This window comes from Myotis brandtii, unplaced genomic scaffold (genome assembly GCF_000412655.1).
Source record: "Myotis brandtii unplaced genomic scaffold, ASM41265v1 scaffold527, whole genome shotgun sequence".
Classification (NCBI taxonomy): domain Eukaryota; kingdom Metazoa; phylum Chordata; class Mammalia; order Chiroptera; family Vespertilionidae; genus Myotis; species Myotis brandtii.
Window position 1 is genome coordinate 23513 of NW_005369924.1, and position 6437 is coordinate 29949.

Sequence of the window (6437 nt, forward strand, 5' to 3'; positions counted from 1 at the left end):
TGGTCTTTCTTTAATTTCTTAATCCCCAGCTCCTCCGCTCAAGAACCTGTCGTTTTCCCGTGCGGGTCGCGGGAAACAGAAACAGCCCACCACACAATAGGATGGTGAAGACCTGGGGTGAGGCTGGAACCAGGTGGAGGGGGACAGTGGAAGGTAAAAACAGGGACATCTGTAATACCCTCAACAATAAAAATTTAAACAATTAATCAAGTAAGGAAAATAAAAAAATAAAAACAATTCCATTAGTTAAGACAGTGCCTTAAATGTGTAATTGCATGACTGAATAAAATAAAGGGAAGATACAATTCCTTTTTTCATGATATATTTATTAACTTATTGTGAGTTCACTTCTAAAAGCAGAATTTAAAATGCATATATGAATATTTATTAATAACATTAACTACTATACCAGTGGATATTTCAATGATGATGATACTCTACCAGAATAGATGACCCCATAGCTCCTTGGCTCATCTCCTAGCCTAGACACATGAGGATAACAATTCTTTGAATCAATGTTTTCATATATGCTATATAATATACACTCCTTAAACTTAATAATTTTCTTAGAAAAACTAAATATAACTCTCTCATATAACAATATAGATTAATACAGAGAATACACAGCAAAAGAAACCATCAAAAAAACAAGAAAGCCCACTGCATGGGAGAACATATTTGCCAATGTTATATCCGATAAGGGCCTAATCTTCAAAATTTATAGGGAACTCATACATCTTAACAAAAGGAAGATAAACAATGCAATAAAAAAAAATGGGCAAAGGACTTAAATAGACACTTTTCAAAAGAGGACATACAGAAGGCCACGAGACATATGAAAACATGCTCAAAGTCACTAATCATCCGAGAGATGCAAATCAAAACAACGAGGTACCATCTCACACCTGTCAGAATGGCTATCATCAAGAAATCAACAAACAACAAGTGCTGGAGAGGATGTGAGTGACTATCTAAGATTCATTTTCCGTGCTCAGAGGTTCAGGATTAGGAGGGAGCTCTCAGCTTCTGGAGAAGTTGGTAGATGTCTGCTAACTACGGGTCCCAAGGCTGCCTCTATCTCTTCCTCCCTCTCCTTCTCCTCCTGCTCTCTTTTTTTGTTACAGGTACTGATAACCAGAACGGTGAGCTGAGGTTTTTTTCCCGAGGTAGGTTGTGTCTCACGACGCTGAAGAATGAGCTCCATGGACCAGAAAATTTAATCAAAAGCTTGGAAAATTACTGCAAGCAGATTCAGACTCCCCTCACGGGGAGGGGTGCCCAATAATGGGCTGCCCTGTGAAGCTTTGTAGTCCAGGGGTATATATTTGCTACAAATCTGCTTCTATATCTGTGTTGTCACCTGATTGATTCCCTCAATTTCTCTTGCCCAGCAACAGACCTAAACTTTCCCTGTTTCTATGTATTCTTTCTCTGTTCCTATGCTGAACTTTCTGTTTCTATGTCAGTACACCTTAATGTTGCAGGCCCTCCCTTGGTTTCCCATGCTTCCTGCTTTGAGTCCAGACACATTTTATTATTTCTGTTTGTTTGGTTCTTGTGATTAGGCTGGCTCAAACTGCCATGTCTGCCCCTGCCTATGTTTCACCTGCCTTTGTTTTCCACTGGAGCCCTGCCCTAGCTAACTCAATTTCAAGCTAACTTCTCTCAGTTCCCCCTCCGAATAGGAGACCCCAACTATTGTTGGGAGCAGAGGCAACAACCACTCTGACTACTTCCTGCTCACAGTAGGCATTGTGGGAGAGCAGTTGTCAGGTCCCATTGGAGGAGGCCAGTCTAGGGGTCCACAGTAAAAGGCAGTCGTATCCATCTGAGGCTGCATTTGGAGGACCATTTGGAGTCTTATACCCTCTATGCAAGAATAAACAAAATGTAATTGGAGGTTTAATAAGCAAGGACCAAAGATAAGTAATAGAAATAGCTAAACAAAGGGCTGAGAAGAGGGGCCAACCAACTTCTTAAGGATGGGATTATTTTTTTAATTTGTTTTAAGTCCTGTATGGAAAATGATATTTGGACCCAGGTGGATCAAAACTATCTCCCTGCCATTGCCTGGAGAGGGTGGATGGTAATCGGGGCCTGGTTGGTTGAGTCTCCTTGGATCTCAGTGGGACTTATCCTTCCAGGGATCCTGTATTATAAGGAGGAAAATATGGCTTAGGTGTATTCTGTGGGCCACTAGGCCCCATTACCTTCTTAGGGGTTTTTGACTCTGGCATTGTTTTGGGTCAAGGCTGTCAAGAGCTAGGGTTCAATTTTGCATTGCTGACATAATATTTGAATATTTTTTAAAGTGAAGAAAGCCTGGATATATGAGAGCTTAAAATACTTCCCTTCCCTCACATAGAAAATATTTAATTGCAAGATGGTATTGTAGTTAATACTTCCCTCTAGGATCTATGTCTTTATATCTGCCAGTTGATATTGAGGCCAGGCCTGGGTACAAAAGAAAATCAGGCATTTCTTCTTAAGGGTCTGAGGGTTGAATGTGTCCCAATATTTAAGACTACAGCCCAAAGGGCTATCCGCACGGGGTGTGGATGAAGCGCTTCCCATCTGTAAGAAAACACACAAAAGGATGTCCAGCATCCTCTGTGATCTTCCCTTCCTGGTTGGGGCGTCCCCCTCCTAGATAAGGGATGTGAGATGAGTGCCTCTTTGTGTGCGACCGCAAGAGAGGATCTGACAGACTAGTCACACTTAATGACGAGATCTAGGGTGAGAAAACCTGTTACTGTGCGCCCACTAACAGAACTGACCTACTGGACTGTGCTCACTTACTAGCGTGGTTCTACCAGGAACCCATTCTGCTTCAGATGTGAGGAAACCTGTATTAACCCATGTCTCTGATTGAAAGTTTCTGAGATGGTTCCAATGTTTCTGAGTACCCATTAGTTTTTCCAAAGGAGTTTAAAAAGAAGGGCCTCTAGGCAGAGGGCTCAAAGAGTTTGGCCAGTATCCAGAGTTCTGGGGAGAGCTTAAATGGCTCCGGCTTTATTCCTATGTCTGCCCTCACCATCAAAAAATCTATTTTTTTCATTCAGGTCTCCCCTGTCTGTCAGTAATGAGGAACTTATGTAGAAAGGGTGGAACTCTATTTTAGTTAAGACTAGGACTTTAGATCCACTGGTGAGCTAATCTCCTTGATATTATAGGTATCTAGTATATGATATTTCTGGGAAGATGGAGGGCACTGCAAATAATGTTGGAGGGCTTGTTTTAGTCTCTTTTGTTCCTCCTCTTTCCAGTTCTCAGTTGTATCTGTTGTTGTTTTTTGTTGTTGTTGTTTTGTTTTTTGTTTTTTTGCATTAAAGAAAAAGTCCTCAACTCCAGGGCCTATATGCCCTCCTGCATATGGAGAGGTGTAGATATCAGAAGCATGCCATGCCTCCAGAGCAGGGGTACTTCCTTCTAGGCTTTCCTATAATTCTGGTAAGGATTAAGACTTCCTCTGATTCCCACAAGTCTAAGATTAGTTTCTTAAAATTTAAACCCTTCTAACTCTGGGAAGGTTGTCAAACTTGTTTAACCAAAAGATGTGACATTTTTCTTCAGAGCCAAGAAATTCTTGTTGAAGGCTGGACATGAAAGGAGGTGGCAATGGTGTCTAGAGGTGGGGGTATTCCCTGTGTGTGAATAAGGATTATAACCTGGTGGAGACAAACTGAACAATAAGAATTATGACAAGTGATCCAGTGAAAGAAAAAGTGTTTTAGTGTTCAATGATTTCAAGGCTAAGGATTAGAGAAAAGTAAGTATTAGTCTGGAGAGTCATATCTAAACATCCAAGAAAACTAGACAAACTTAGGATTCAGTTCAATTCATAGGTTTAAGATAAAACGTCAAAACAATTAATTGGAATCAACTCACAATTGTGTATTATAAAATCTGCTGAAATATAATTTTTCTCCCTAAACTCACCCTTATTCTTATTAAAGACTAATACATTTATTGTATGAAGTATAGTTTTAATTTGGCCTGAGTGTTTGCATGAATACAATAAGAACAGTAAGTGATTGTATAGGCCAGTGGTTGGCAAACTGCGGCTCGCGAGCCATGTGCGGCTCTTTAGCCCCTTGAGTGTGGCTCTTCCACAAAATACCGACTTCTGCGCATGGGCCACGAAGTTTCAATCGCACTGTACATGCGCGCCCGCACATGGTATTTTGTGGAAGAGCCACACTCAAGGGGCCAAAGAGCCGCATGTGGCTCTCGAGCCACAGTTTGCCGACCACTGGTATAGGCTCTTTTAAAATCTGTTTTACTGGAATCTCATTGAGCTTTAATGAGCCCCTCAGGCTTTCCTGCAACACCTGTAGACTTGGGTGAATTCCTCAAGTTTTTGAGGTTCTCAAAATGTCTTGAGGTTCCTTTCTTGCTATCTCTCAGGAAAGCAAACTTCATTCCTTACCTAAAAAGACCTCCATGAACCACATAACCAAGCAATATACCAGGCTTTTCTCTAAGCTTCTCACATTGGCTTCAAGTCTTCTGGTGACATTCAGAATCCAGGCATGTCTCTCTGATACATGACACTCAAGTCAAAGTCTTGGTTAACAAAACTATCATTGGAAACTGGTCTTATTCAATTCATGCAAACAAACATATTGCTATGACTTATTTATTATGGATTGCCAAATTCTGGAGGGACTAGGTAGGGAGAAAAATATATAATTCACCAAATTATAAGTATTCTCTCTTTTACCGTGTCCAGCGCGGCTAGAGAGTGGACCACGAATCCTGAGTAGGGGCGGCTGGGGATTGAGAAAATGAAAGAGACAGACACAGAGACAGAAGGGAAAAGTGGGGCCTGGTGGAACAGCTGGTCCTCTGATGGAAAGACAGTGACCCAGAGCTGGCGCAGTGCATTTATTTTATACAGTATGATACCAGGAAGTTTTACTAAAGTTTAAGATAAAGGAAATTATGTGAAATCATGGTTAAAGATAAAGCTGGAATTCTTCATTCTTGTGGCTTCTTTGTAATCGTCACTTCTGGTTGGGCCTGGATAATTGCATCTGTTCCTGGTGCCTGTATGAACTTAGATAATGAATCCTGGTGCCCACGCTAAAGGTCAGGCTGACAACATACCTGCCTCTGGCAAGGTATGTTTCCAGGGCATGGCTCTGCCAGATGCCACTGGATTCAGATGACAATCAGCTCAGGGGCCTTTCCCAGGCGCTCTCTACACCAAATTATTTTGCTTCCTTGTATCTGGAAAACAAAGCCCCAAAATTGGGAACAATTTTAACAAGTCACAAAACCTTAATTTTGTTTTTTCACATAAATGAATTTATATGAGAGACCTTGACTGTACTGTGAAAAGACAATCAATTAAAGCACATATCTTTATTGAAAAGGCAAAGTAAGTAAACCCATACATCTGGCTCATGACGTATAGATGGGCCCTCAGCCAATCCAAAGAGCAGGCTGGGTGGGGGACTAAGGCATTATACATCCTCCTGTCTGTAGGTCTTAAAATTGCTTGGTTGAATATTTTGGTACAGATTAATTCTTAAGATTCCCTGTTATTTCGTTATAGTATTTTCAGAAATCATGAGAAGCACCTGGCAACTTTACCTTTCAAGCCTTGAGACTGCCTGCCTCTCTACCTAGGGAGTAAATCATCCCTTTTTTCTTTTTCTCTTCCTCCCTCCCTTTCTGCAGGGAGGTTGTGTGTTTATTTCTAACCATATGCTCTATGTCCTTGGCTGGAGAAGATAATAGCTTATTAGTTATAAGCTGGCTGCAAATTGCCCTCATTGTTTGGCTTTGTTATAATTTCTTTTTAACATTTTTCCTTACAAACCTTTTTACAATTGTTAGAAATAACTAATTTTCAATATACATCTCTATGCACTATGTTTTTTATTACCAAAATCATAACAATTTCCAATTAATAATTGTTAGAACCTCAATCCTTAATAACCAAGAAAGAAAAACAATCAGCATTCCTTAGATTGACCCTTATGAATAAACATACTGTAAACATACTTAGTTTCAAAGCACATTCTCAACAAAGCAAATGACATTATCACAGCCCCAAACCTACTTTATAGGCTTTTGGCAATAAAGATGAAAGCTGGCGATCTAGCAATCGAAGCTATAAAGAGTTAATTTGATCTACACATGTGGCTAAGTTTGTCCCAGGAACTTATACCTTTAAAAATGGCCCAACTAGAGTTTTTTGTTTTTTTTTGTTTTTTTTTTTTTCCTGGTTGGTGTTTCTGGTTTATTGGGATATATTCCTAGAAGTGGGATTACTGGGGTAAATAGGAGTTCCATTTTAACTTTTTGAGGCAACTCCATACTGTTTTCCACACTGGCTGCACCAGTCTGCATTCCCACCAGCAGTGCAGGAGGGTTCCTTTTAGTCAAGACAGTCCCTTCAATAAATGGTGCTGGGACATTTGGTCAGA